This window comes from Martes martes (assembly GCF_963455335.1).
Source record: "Martes martes genome assembly, chromosome: 9".
Lineage (NCBI taxonomy): Eukaryota > Metazoa > Chordata > Mammalia > Carnivora > Mustelidae > Martes > Martes martes.
In genome coordinates, this window is record NC_137896.1 from 6,917,465 (window position 1) to 6,932,738 (window position 15,274).

Genomic DNA, 15,274 nt, shown 5'->3' on the forward strand with positions numbered 1-15,274 from the left:
TCTTGAAACATCTCCTGTCCATGACTTTTTAGTGAATCGCCCCAGCTGGAGTAGGAATCCTTTTTGAGAAGTTAAGAAGTGGATATTAAGGCAACTTAGGGTAGGAAAATCTCAATTACTTTGCAATTGTAACACGAGCTCTTCTGTTCATAAATTTCTAGACTCATTTCTTACCAAGGGTAAAATGAAATCCATTAAAAAATAAGAACATGGGGAAAATGTGGGATAAGATGAAAAATACAGAAATAATAGGTGCTTAAGAAGGTTAGAGCAGACTGAAAATTAGAAATTAAAATAAATATGAGATAAAACCTGAAATATTTAAACCAAGAGATGTAAAAGGGTAAAAGCAATAGAAGAAAGTAAAATTAATCCTAGAGATAGAAATCCTAAGTCTATGATTAGGATTTAGAGATTAAGATGGAATAAATTCATTATTTAGAAGGATATTTTTAGAAGTTCTGAGCTAAGGAGAAAAGAAAATGAAACCATGAACGTGAAGAGATGTGAGATATTCTAGGAAAAAATATTGAACAGGTAAGGTAAATTGAGTCAAGGATGAACAAGCCATGGTTCTAGGATATACCTAGAACCATGGTTCTCATACTTGAGAGAAGATCAGAATCACCTAAAAACCCAGATTGCTGGGCCCTACCCAGAGTTTCTAATTTAGTAGATCTGGTATAGAGCTTGAGAATTTGCTAGAAATTTAAGTGATGCCTTCGAGACCCAATGACCTCCAGAATCTGAGAAACTTACTTGGAAAAGTTTATTTGCAGCAGCTCTCCCAGAAAGCAAAATGGCAAAAACAACTCTACTACCTACTGAAACGACATTGGACAAAAACAACAGTGTGTTACCATCACCCAGTGGAATTCCATACACCACTGAAAATTAATGAACTGCAGTACACACGATGACACAGTTGAATCTTAGAAAGAGCACGCTGGGTGAAAAGGTACAAGTCCCAGCTGACTACCTACTGAACAAGACTATCTTTAAAGCTCAGAAATAAACAGAAGTTATTTAAGGATACGCACATGTGTGGTAGAAACTGTTTTTTAAATGTAAGACAGTAATAAGCTCCCAACGCAGAGACGGGAGAATAAGACAGGGAAGGAGACAGGTGGATTCATGCATATCCATCTTGCCACAGTGCTTAATTGGGGTGGTGCATTCACAGGTTTTGTTTCTTTATTATTCTTTTCAATTTATAAATTTATATGTGTACATAATATATACTTTATATATTATATATAATACATAAATTATATATATATAGTATATATATTTTTATGTTATATTATTACATATTAATAGATCACATATGGTCTATAGTATATATTAGCATATAATATCCATATTATACAGAGATACTCTCTACAGTGTATCAACTACCATGTTTTAATGTATATTCACTGTGATGGTCAATTTTATGTGTCAACCTGACCAGGGCACAGTACCCAGATTGTTGGTCAAACAACTAGATGTTCTAGATGTTTCTGGGAAGGTATTTTTTAGATGAGATGGACAGTTACATCTACAGATTTGGGAGACAGCCGATTACCCTCCATAATGTCAAAGGGCTACATCTGATCAGTGCAAGCTCTTAAGAAAAAGACTGACCTTCCACAAGGAAGAAAGAGTTCTGCCAACAGACAGTGTTCGGAGTCAAGCTATGTCAACTTGTCCCCGGGTGTGCAGCCTCCACAATTGTGTGAGACAATTTCTTAAAATAAATAAAACATACACGTGCGTGTGTGTATGTGTTTGTGTGTGTATATATATATATCTGCAAATATATATATATTTATTTATAGATATGTCTATAAATATATATCCTATTGTTTTCTGTTTCTCTGGAGAATGCTAAGAAATTCATTCACATTTCCCCAAAAATATTTTATTTGACCTTTCCATCTGGACTGTGGAGAAGAATAATGCTGGGCTCAAAGCCGAATCAGTAGGAAGGAGGCCACTGCTGAGATAAGGGAGGTCTGAGAGGCCAAGGGTGGCACGCACCTTCGGCCCCCACAGCCTTCAGCCTGTGGCCGGATCATTTTCAGCCATCCAGGTGCACGGGGTTAATTGGTCTGAACTCTTACCATTTCGAGTTACAGAAACAGCCCAAACTAGCTTAGGCAAGGAGAGAGACCGCATTGATTCCTATAACTAAAACTTCCAAATAGAGGCACAGACTGATTCAGGGGCTCGAATGATCTGACCAGCTCTCAACCCCGCTCTCCTAACAACCTCCAACACGTACGACCCCTTAAAACCGTCCATGGAACAGGTGCTTAGCCTCCTTGAGAGTTGGAACAAACGTTCTTGAATTGAGTTTCATTTTCCAGGCAGTGTCAGGGCTGGTAAATGGAATCCTAGGATAAACTCAGGCTTTGTTTGGGAAGCTAATTCCCGTGCCCACCGGCACCCATCAAATCACACAGATCAAAGGTGGGCGAGGGCTTGTTCCCCTGGGGAAAGTCAACTGTGATGTTGCTATCGAAGGGGGGAATGGCTGCCGGACAGGTAAAACTCGACGGCTACTAATAACACAACAGGTAGCCCCTCCGTCCGAGCAGTGATTCCTCCAGAGAGATGGGACCAGTGACTGCCGCTCATTTTGTGAGAACTCCGACACACGTGGCTGCACGAACATTTCTTTCACGGCCCCCAAACATCCCGAATCATCGGAGTTCAACATCCGATGAGCTTTTAAGATGTTAGAGTACGATACCGTCATCTCAGACAGAGATTCAGAAATTAAAGACCGAGGAGGTTAGAAATTAGTTTAAGGTCCATCAAGTAAGCAAGTGGCAAAATCGGGGCATTGAGTGAAAAAAAAGCCTAACATTTTCTTAATGTGGAAAGAGCAGGAGGAAAAGGAAAAACAGATTGGAGAGAGGCGTGAGAGAGACAGGGCGATCTGGGGAAGTATTTGCTGAATGCATTTGAGAACCGCTGTTTTAAAACCCTAAGTGTTAAGTACCCTTCAGAAGCTAGCATTTGTAATTCTTCTAAAACTTATTCACTTAAATGCGTTTTCAGTTCTCATTCAGTGAAGGCTTATTTACAACAGAACCGTGCATTTTGTCAGCTAAGGTCATAACAAACACAGCTCAATAGCATACACATCCAAATTTCTACAGCAGATCATTCACGTCGCTAAACGGTATTATCCGACATGAAAAAGAAAGACGTTATCGGATTCAATTGTCATCTTCATGCCAGAAGTCAAATTTCATGTTTTCATATGCTAAATATCAACGTTGCTTTATGTTTCAAAACTACTTTTGTTTTAGGTGCTCAGAGGGAGGATACAACATCAACAGATCTGCTTATTGTCATGATTTTCCTGGAGAATCTTCTGGGTTTATTTCTTTTGTCTCTTATTAGGAGATCAAGCATGAGAAATATTACTCCTCCCTTCCAAGACATGGAATATGGAGTGAGCACGAGGGAGCAGACTGGCAAAAGCTGTCGTCCCCTTAATAACCAGAGAGGAGCCGATGGAAATGTGTATTCAGTTCTCCACGACTGGGGCAGTTGCAAAATATAGTGGACGCTGGGTAGCTCAGGAGACAGATCCGTAGACTTTCTCAAGTCACCTTTATTCCATCTTTCATTCGGCTTGCCCCAGAAATACACAATAATTACACACTGTAATCCTGATGATTGTTAATGTGCGTGAGAACAGGAAGCAGCTGTCACAGGGAGTTGACCAAGCCAGGAAATGGATGAGGCTCAGGCCCTGACTTAGGGAGTGACAACTCTCCATCGGCATCACGAAAGAAGACATTTAATTTTGTTTCTCAGCTTTTTTCTTTATTATGAAAGATTTCAAACAGTAGATCACAAGAGAAAATAACCTATCAAGCACTGATATATCTTCCACCCAGATTCATGCCTTAATGGCTTACAGTATTGGCCTCCCTTTGATTTTATTTTTTAATAGTACACGAGATGTACAACTCAAGGCCCTTTATGCACTATATGGTAAATATGCAAATGGAAACAAACACTGTTTAGGGATAAAGGGTCTTTTCCCCTTTTTAAGATGTTTTTAAAGATTTTAAAGATTTTTTAATATATTTAAGAGAGAGAGAGAGTAAAAGTGGGAGCGGGAGCAAGAAGCAGATTCCCCACTGGCCCCAAGGGGTTCAAAAGCAGGGGTGCAGTAAGGGGAGAACTCAATCCCAGGACCCTGGGATCACGACCTTAGCCAAAGGCAGACTCTGAAATGACCGAGCCACCAGGGTCCTCTACTGGCGCCAACACCCCGGATTTGAATTCCAACTCTGAAGTTCACCGGGTATGTGGCCTTGCTTTGGCAAGTTACTGAAGTCTTCTGTGCCTTGGTTCGCTCACCTCTTAAAACAAGGATAATGATGGGGCACCTGGGTGGCTCAGTGGGTTAAGGGTCTGCCTTCAGCTCAGGTCATGATCCCAGGGTCCTAGGATCAAGCCCTGAATCGGGCTCCCTGCTCAGTGGGGAGACTGCTTCTCCCTCAGCCCCTTCCCCCCCCCGGCTCATGCTCTGTCTCTTTCAGATAAATATCTTTAAAATAAAAAATAATAATAACCTTTTTTCTTTTAATTTATGACCGAAAGATAGTGAGAGAGGGAACACAAGCAGGGGGAGTGGGAGAGGGAGCAGCAGGCTCCCCGCTGAGCAGGGAGCCCGATAAGAGGAATGATCCCAGGACACTGGGATTATGACTCGAGCTGAAGGCAGATGCTTAAGGACTGGGCCACCCAGGTGCCCAAAAAAATAAATTTAAAAGAACTGAGGATAATGATAATAATAGTACGTACCACCTACGATTGTTGTGAGGATTAAACAAATTGATGCACATAAACTATCACTTTGAATCTGCCTCCCACACAATGAACATGCGCGCCATTCTTCCCATGGAGCTCATGTCACTTACGTTCTCCAGGAGCATTGAGGCAAAACAGAAGTTTTTGACAATGCTTTACAGATGCTCACCTTCCTTCATGTATCTGACCTTAAGGTGCTTTACCTCCAGTTGTGGGTTCAAACGGTGACTTATACAAACTGTATCACAACAGAATATATCACACTGTATAAAACAAAAATATTTCAAATCACAAACAGCGGGAGACTTCTAATAAATCCACTGTAGCAAACATAAAACTTCAAATTAATAGGGCTGCAAAATACTCTTACTCCATAACCCCGAGACTCTAGTAAACAATATTATAAAGATATTTGTTTTATGTCAAGTTTTAAATTTGACACTTGGTAACAAATAGAGGAAGCAAATAAAAGTAAAAAAAAAAAGAAAGAAAGAAATGTTTTACACCTTACTGATAAATTAGAAAAACAGGCCTGCGATTATCAACCATTCCACTAACATAGTTTATCATATTCAGAGAGACAAATGCATTTAATAGGCTGACAAGTTCAATTTCCCTATAGTTTTATTACCCAAATTACTTATAACCTAGGAAAATGTCAAGTGTCAACTCTTTTAAAGGGTAGGCATAGCTTTTAAGCAAATTCGTGTCGTCTTAGGAGGAAGAGCTCACGGCTTCGTCTGGCATTCTCTCATTGGTTCTCCAGAAAAACAAATTTTTTCAGGGTTGTCATTTCCATGGAGTTCACTCTTTGGCTCATTTTCTAACCTTCCAATCATTAGTAAACCGATCAGACTGCTGACGTTGAAATTCACTGGCAAATATTTCACTTTAAAAACTTTGTAAGAAGAAAATATACATGATAAAACTGGATTTCATGTGTATTTTGGGACTTTCCAATTCTTCTCAAAAAAAAAAAAAACACACAAAAAAACCTTCACATAGACTAGAAGATACCATTAAAAAACACACGCGGGGGCACCTGGGTGGCATATTTTGTTAGGCGTCCGACTCTTGGTTTTGACTTAGACTGTGATTTTGGGGTCATGAGACTGAGCACCGCAGAGCCGGGAGCCGTCTTCCTCTCCCCTCCCCTGCCCGTTCTCTCTGTCTCTCTCAAATAAATAAAATAAGTCTTTAAAAAATAAAAATAAAATAAATACGTGCAGTCCATACAATGTGAGACTAAAACCTGAAACATAGTATGTATTCCCCAAACAACACTTCGATCTTTGATGTGTAACTGTTGGATGCCTACGTTAAAATGTTTCTTACAGTAATGACCATAGTTACCTTAAGAAAAGGGAGTCATTCCAATATTAGTGATGGGTACACTAAGGCACAAATACACTGTCCAAGGTCACAGACATCAAAGGCATGATAAAGATACAGTTTGAACCCTGGACACCTAAAGCCAATGTCTGCTTTCTTAACTGACCTGAAGTATGTCTGTGTCAAGGAAGGACACTTTTGCAAATCACTTCTGCCAGCATGAATGACATTTGATAACAACATCACCATAATGACAGAATAGTGGATATCCATACCTAAGCAACACACTTCTGTCAAAAACAGTCACCAGTCTTTCAGAAAAAGCCCAATATTGTGGTGTCTCATTTCCAGTGTGACAAATTATCTTTAACTACTAGCTTCTAGTTCTGTTTGTGAGCTGTACACATATTTCTCTGATAAATTCAAAAAAGTCAAATATGCAATTTCGCTATAATTTGTCTAGTTAATGAATTCTCTTCAAACAATAGAAATCATTAAAACTATCAACCCCCTTTTCTCAGTGATCTAAATTTGTGATTAACTCTTACAGTTTTCCCAGCAAAATGACCCACGAAATTAAGTGTCCAGAAAAGTGATGGAAATCGTTATATAGTCTAACATAGATAACAGACAGAGGCGGAGAGAGAGAGACATACAGACAGGAGCTTGAGGGGGGGAAGGATCATTGTGAAGAATCGATCTTCAGGCACATCAAATGCAGAGGAACTGAAAAGACTAATAAAATGCCTTTCTTAGCACTATACCTGATGTCACCAGAGAAAAAAAGTTTTGACGAGATGAAATAATGAGACATTAGAAACTGGTATTATTTTTCTCTAATTCTTTGTGTAAATCCTAATGAATTTTTACTAAATGATTATTCACTAAACCATCAAAGGTGGTGACATAGTCTATCCCAAGTTACCACCTGTCCCATGACTCTACTATAAATTGACCTCTAAGTACGTATGTACTTGACATACATGACATGTGTACATGACACAGTAAAATGAGTATCATTCCACATCTGGTGAATCTTGTTAAGGTGTGGATATATATGCTTGCAGCAGTAAGGAAGCTCCAAATTGTTGAAATAGGTAACTTATGGGTCCCCCATTTCCTGGAAAAGTGCAAATCCCCATCTCTGTGTTATGTAGATGCATGCAAAATATGTAACATTTTCCCCCAGAATTAATAGCCACATAGATTTTCAGAATATCAAAAACCCAATTTATTTTTGGTTATGTTTCTAGTGGAAAATATACTACAAGGCTCCCAAAGTGAATGGACGGATACAACAAGAGCCAAAAAAGCTATTATAGAGTTGGCATTGCGTTCATCATGTTAACCAAAATATAAATGTCTCCTCGCTATGCTGGGAAAGAAATCAAATGAAACATTTAACATTGCAAGTGTTCCTCAAAGGTTAGCATTGAGCAATCCTTACAATGTGGGAAGTCCCTGGGGAAAAAAAAAAATCTTCCAATTACTCATGTACGTACTAAATTATCTCTAGGGAGGTCAAAATATTCATGAACTTCACCATCCACTAAAATATGTGTGTTGGAACAGGGGTAAGAATGAGAGAGAGAGAGAGAGAGAGAGAGAGAGAGATTCAGAATACAAACTAAATGCTGGTCCATTTTCCTTACATAATCAACTTGTAAATTTTCTAATTTATGTATCTAACTTTAGAAATCCACATCTAAATTAAGCTTAAATGTACAAATTTATTTGGCAATATTATATAGTGGGCCACACTGTAAGCTCTGGATGCAGACCCCTGGTGGCTGTAGACCTTTTCTATCATTTGAAATCATTTCCTGAATGTGGGAAAGTACTTAGTCTCCACTATTTCCACTGGGACACCATCCTTACATGTATTACTGGAGTTCACACATATAAATAGCTAGAAAACTACCTGCCACATAGTAAATACTCAATAATTGTTGGCATTTTCTCTTGATAGAAATATCAAGTTAATTAGTGATACCAAAAAAAAGTTTACTGATTATAATGAGTTGATCCTAAGAATGATTTGGGGGGATTCTAGCAACCTATTCAAGTCATTTCCACTTACAATTACATATGTTATACAACTGTATTAGTCAGTCATACTGTGGTAGTGCCACACAACAAATAATCCCGAAATATTAGTGTTCCACATTTATAGCTCTTCCCCGCCAGGTGAGATGAGTGTGCTGTGGTTCCCCTACTCTAGTCCTGAGTTGGAGGTTTGGGTTGTTCCACATGTCTTCTCATTCCAGAACCCGAGCTGAAAAGTCAACGTCACCCAGGTCTTGATATGGTCATCACAGAAGCTAGGAATTCAAGAGAGGTGGCAGCTTGCGGTGGCTCTTAAAGCCTCTGTTTGAAATTCCACAGTGTCATGTATGCCCATAGTCCACTGGACAACACAAGCCACCGAGCAAACCCAAGTCAACAGAAGAGCAACGAAAGATCAAACAACTTTAAAGAATAACAAAATCTATTGCGACAATCTGTTGCTTATTCCACCATTTTAAAAAATGACACACACCTACACTCTAGACACTCTCCTTCCCACAGCTGAACAACCAGCTCCCAGAGCCCACCCTACGGTGAAGACCATACATATTCAGAGGCTCCCTTTGTTCCAATGCTGGCTCTTCCACCCACAGGATGTGAGAACTTGGACAAAGTATTTAATCTACCCAAGCTTCCACGCCCACCCTTTGTAAAATGGAGACAAAGGTAATCATAACTTTGTAGGATCGTTACGAAGATCAGTGTGTATTAAATGCATAAAAAGCATGTAGCACATCTACCTGGCATGTAGAACTCAGAAGCCGTGTCACTTATGGCTCTGGTTTATCGAGACCAAAGGATAAAAATTAGGATCAATAATGGGGAAAGGCACATGTGGCAGTGTCTGGAGGATAACAGGTGTGAGCTTCTAAGAGTTCCCTCTCACTGGATTTGCAGGAGACACACTCAGTCCTCCAACAATGAACCACAGCAATGCATACTGGATTGCAAGCGTTCCTCAAAGGTTAGCATTGAGCAAGTGTTTTCCACCAGGGAATGTTCAGGTTTTTACTGGAGTCTGACATGTCGAAACATGTACCTCCATGCCTTCATGTCTTACTAGTTATTAAAACTCCCAACCCCCAGAAGCAAAAGGCATGTTCACCATAAACCACATTATTTACCCAAACTATCTAAACAAGTTGGTACAATGGGGTTTGAGGCTTCAAGCATATACAACATTCTTATTAGTCCAAGAAACATTCTAAGAGTTCAGTTTCCAGTTGCTGTCCCCTAGGAACTAGAGTCCCATTCATCCTTCATCATAAAAGTTCTGATTTGCAATTGGGCACATAGTCTACTAAAATATAGACTTAAGTCCACACAATGAAGTCCTGACCAATATGACGTAGGTGGAAATGCCGTGTGTTACTTTTCCAAAAAGGTCTTCAAATATATGTGAATTCCAGGGTGTGGACTTCTGATAGCAGGGGTGCAAACAGGATGACTAGAACTCAGCCACGTAGGACTGTGAGTTGGAAAGCCAATGCTGAGGATAGCAGAGGCAACAGAGTAGAAATAGCCTCGGTGGTCTGCCACAGTTTTAACAGTTAATTTTATGTGTCAGTTGGGGTGATGGCTGCCCAGGTGTGTGATACAACAGTATTCCTGGGTGTGCCTGTAAGGGTGCCCATGGAAGAGATTAGCATTTGAATCAGTAGGCCGGGAAAAGAAGAGTGCCTTCACCAAGGTGGCTGGATGTCCTCCAGTCTACTGGTGGAGGAAGTGCAAATGCACGGTCTCTGTTTGAGCTGAGACACCCATCTTTTCCTGTCCTCAGATTAGCACTCCCTGTTCTTCGGCTTTTCTGGGCTTTACACTATCAGCCCCCTGATTTTCAGGCTTTTGGATTTGCACTGAATTACATCACTGGCCTTCCTGATTCTCTGGCCGGCAAATGGCAGAGCTTTGTACAGACTCCATAATCACTCGAGCCAATCCCTTTTACATACATACATATTCCATAGGAAATGCCACATATATATGTCTGTATTACCTATTGGTTCTGTTTCTCTGTAGAACCCTGGGTAATACAGTGGTAGAACATCATATAACATACAGCCTCGTCAGTAAACTACCTCTAGGTCCAGGTGTCTTTCAGAGGAGAGAAACACAAGCCTGTTTCATCCATTGTGGTTTTTATTTGTCACTTCTGGTGGAGCAGGGAGTCCCCTCTGCTTTGAGCATGGGAGCAAGTTCCTAACTCTACAGAACTCAATTAATGAATCCCCAGTTTCCCCTGGGAGCTATGGGAACCGCACCTTAACACAGTGTGCCCCATACAACGGCTAGGGCACACGCCAGAAACCTTCACACACAATCATGATTTCCAGCAGAGAAAACAAGGAGGGAATGTTGTGGAATTGCAGTACAAGCTAATCATTCATTCTCAAAATAGAATTGCAGACAAGCATATTCCTTCCATAATGGTGCTCTTTGGTGCCTTTTGATGAGCATCATTATTTCCTCCTGGTAGCCATATTTTTCTCAAATGTTGACATCACAAATTCCTCTAAGCTACTCTTGTTCCCTCTTCTATAGATCCGTCCTCTTATTCCACCCCACAAGGAAACAGATATAAATCAAAATGTAGAAATCCATCAAGGAGGCTATCCATTTCTGTGACAAGGGTGGGGGCTTTCTCTTTAGCCAAAGGAAGGAAAATGTGAGAATTTGCTTTGTTGGTATTAGTTTTAACACTGCTTCTTTTCTGGGGCAGCTCCTTGAGAATCTACATGAGCAATGTGGAAGTTGAACTTATTTGTGATGAGAGCAGATGCGTATGTGACTTTTCTTGTTAGTTCTTCCGTGAATGAGAAATCTATTTGAATACACGTGTCAATGCATTGTAAATGGGCATTTGTTTCTGCTCTCCACAGAGAACACTCTCTCCCCTTCTAACAGAATTCCACCATTATTTCCAAAATATTCCTTACTGAAGCCTCCCAAAGTCTGACTGATGTATAAGCGTCTTCGTCGGCTTTATGGCTAAGACTGACTAGCTACAGGGTCTTGGACGAAGGTGAGGGGGGGTGAGTAGAAGGGGTGGTTCTACCTGAAGTGCTTTTCCCCCCAGATGGAAACAGAGCTCACCCCTCACCATTCCGAGCCCCATGTTCAAATGCTCACATTCTCATGGAAGGTCTCTCCTGCCCATTTTATTTAAAATCGCAACACCCACCTCACACTCCCAATTCCCTTCACTTGCCTTTTTTGTCTGCCATAATACATATTACTTTCTGACATACTATAGATATGGATGAACCAGGATAATCTCCCTACCTAAATAACGAGAAGTCATCTGAATTTCATCTGCAAACCCCCTTCAGAGTAGTCCCTACGCTGGTATTTGATAGGATAGCCATGAGATGGGAACCTTGCAGGAGAACCTTTATGTTGACTACTGTAGGTGTCAACATATGGATAAGATATTCCTGCCCCTCTGGAGGGGAGAGAGGGGAAATATAAGCCGGGTAGGCGACTATCACTGTCCTCCAAAGTACAGATTCCCAGGGTTCTTTTTTAAATTGTTAAAATTCTAAAGTTACTTTTTTTTACACGTCAAGCTCTAAATATAATGAGGATTAAAATGTATCCTCTGACCTTACTAGTCTTTTCCTTCCATTAGTCCTACAAAAACACAATTAGGAAGAACATTTCTATTTTTTTTTTTTTGCTCAACAAACATATATATTGAGCTCCTAATGTTTCAGAGTCTATTCTAGGGGGTACAGGATTAGGAAAGAGATCCCTGTTCTCATAGAATTCATATTCTCGTGGAGGAGAAGGCAGATGGTAAAAATAACACACGTACGTACATACATATATACACTCATATGTATATGTATGTATGTGTATGCCACGTGTGTGTTTATACCCTAGAGTTCATATAAATTCAGGACGATTTGGTAAAACAGTACTTGTCTCAGGTGACAGTATTCCAATCACTGTTTTGGCTCCATATTTATCAGAACTGATTAAATCTTTAATAATAAGCTCACACACAGATATACATGTACGCTTTTTTAAGCCGAAAAGCAATGTGACTTTTTGTTTTAAAGGAAAAAAATACAATAGACAAAATGAGATTTGAAATTAAAAAAGATAATATAGTTTTAATGTTTATCTGCTGAAGGCACTATGAAGTTTTAGAGAGATATATATCTATCGATATACAGATATACATGTGTATATATATATGTATTTTTTTAATAAAAAATATGGTTTACTTGGCAAATAGGCTCCAGATTGCATGTACCCTGCAGGAGCTCCCAAAGGGAAATGATTGCACAGCAACAACACAACAGCTCTGAGACCTCCTACTGCCGGGCCTGTCATCCCTGCTCTCTTGGTGGACATTGCCATGGTGCTGGCTTTAAAGGGTAAATTGGTGCCGTATCATTTTAAATGTAAATTTCAGGGTAATATTGGCAAGAAAACCATGAATGTGGAGCATCGCAATACTACAGAGCCTCTACTTTTGTCTGAGCTAAGTCAGTGTTTCAAGAAATAAAGGCAAAAATCCAGTTTGGGAACATGGCTTTGAATTGAGTGTAAACCCATCATAGTCAATAGGGTGAATTACGTCCTGTAAGAAAATGACTTCTGACAGGTGACATCTCTGAAACCTGCAGCAGGGCCTTTAGGAGCCACTTAGAGTTCATTTAATTTTCTCCATGAGATCCCCCTTTGCTCCTTCTGCCTCTCCCATCACTGATCTGCATATCTTCATTTCCTTTACCCTTTCTTCCTCCCTTTTCAACCAATCTGGGGAGCGCCTGCCTTTGAAACACTGATTTGAGAAGGAAATTTCTTCCAGCTGTCATGTACCAAAAGACAGCTTGGCACTGGCTTTTGGATCAACAGGTGACTTTCCACAAAGCCGATATGAATTTTCTCTGTAACGTGCCTGGTCGGGAGACCAGAGAAATTGACAGGGCTCAGACCAGCCTCTCTTCTGCAAAGATTCCTCTAATACGCTTTGATTTAATGCCAGCCTCGGCATGTACACTGTATCCCACGTGTCTTCCTTAGCTCTAAAACATTCTGCATTGAGCTGCAGATGACACTTCCTTTGAGACAGTGTGACCTACCCTGGGTTTTCCACATACCTGTGCGTCGCTCGTGGGCGCCCCTTGGAAAACAAGATGGGGCCGGTGCTGGTCACTGGCCTCCTTTCCCCTCTTCACTCTATTTCCTTTGCCTCTTTATCCCCAGGAACACCGAGCATTTAAGGAGTCAGACCCACCCCATCCCTGGGACCTGCCTTCATTGTTCTTATACAGAATCGGTTTGCTAGCCTGCCGGCACTGTCTAAACTCTTGATCCAAGAAAGGGTTAGCCAAGTGGTAAGAGAGTCAATTTGTTTATATAACCGGTATACGTAGTGAGGTTGTAGGTGTTCATGCTACAACTTAGTTGTGCAAAGGTCATGATCAAACTCCGGTGATGATTTCTCCGTCTCTTCCTAATCCCAACCCCTCCTGTGAGCAACTCCTTCCTCAAACAGTGTTGTAGGCAGAATTCAGAGATGATCATACCACAGGAGATATCTCTTGTGAGAGCAGGAGAGTAAGTCTTGGGTTATAATCATTTCAACGTGGAAACCGTAGTCAAAAGAGAAGATGTCTGTATCTCCAGGGGAAACACAAGACTGGGGCGGTTCAGTCAGTTAAGCATCTGCCTTCAGCTCAGCTTGTGATCCCAAGGTCCTGGGATGGAGGTCTGCATCAGGTTCCCTACTCAATGGGGGGTCTGCTTCTCCCTCTACCCTTCCCCCCTGCTCACGATCTCTCTCTCATTCTGCCTCTCTCAAATAAATAAATAAAATCTTAAAAAACAAACAAACCCCAAAAAACCCAAGACTGATACCCTGAGTCTGACTGTCCTCTGTTGGGTCATATGCCAAGTAAGCTAAGATAATTAAGGCCAGACAGGAACATTATGGGTACTGCTCAGGCACTAGCATAAGAACTTATTAAGTGCATAAAAAATAAATGATTGTTGAGAGAACAGTATCCAAAACGCACATTAGTGGTTTGGGGAACTAAAACCAACTCTTGAATTGACTGGAGCCAGGAGGTCTCCGTTAGAAACAGGAAGTGGCCATCCAGCAGTAAAGGGAAAGAGCCGTGTGAACTGACTGGGGTGCAGGTGCCAACCCCCGAGATTTGACTTTGACTCCAGTTTACTTGCTAGACGACGGCCATTCTAGGAGTCAGTGTCCACGTGTAGAACACGTGTAACAACAGCCTATCGATGGGCATCGGGGGGATCAGATGAGATGATGGAATTAAAGGACTGAACGACGTCCCTGATGCATGGTAACCTCTCAGTAAGTGGCAGCGGGAATTACTACCATTTATGAGAAAGAAAGAAAATCAACATCTATCGACGGTGAAAAGAATCGTGTAATCCCTCAACGGACATCAGAGTGTTTCCGGGTGAATGGATACGTATTGGTTGCTTTATTTTGATACTATTCCCCTCAATAAACTATTAGCCCCATGAGAGTGGACCCAGGTCACTATATTTCACCACATACGCCAGCTCCCAGGGAAGTGTCTGGTCTATAACAGTACTCAGTAAGTACCGGATGAATGAACAAATATTTCTGTATAACAGTGAGGGAGTGAGGCAGGACAACTGTGCTGACCCATCATTACCATGTAAACCAGAGAAAAATTTTAAAGTAAAACTGTAATGTCCCAGGAAGCCTCAAAAAACAAGCTTGCCATATATTCAGCCATTACAAGTTCTTTGGTAATATCCTGTAAGTTCAAGAATTATATATGAATAGAGGATGTTTTCAATTTTTGTAAAATAAAAGCCCTTTTGCTTATTAAACGTAGCTGCAGATACTTGAGAAGTGTAAATTTAGGAGTTCTAGGAAGAGAAAAAATGGGCCAACACAGTAACTGTACATATTGTAACTATTTGCAGAAATTTCCTCAAAGAAGACACTGAAGAGAACATTCAATTGTAACTTTAGATCCTGATGTTGATTCTCTGATTTATCAGAAAAAATGAAAAAAGTAGTCATTTTAAAAGTCAA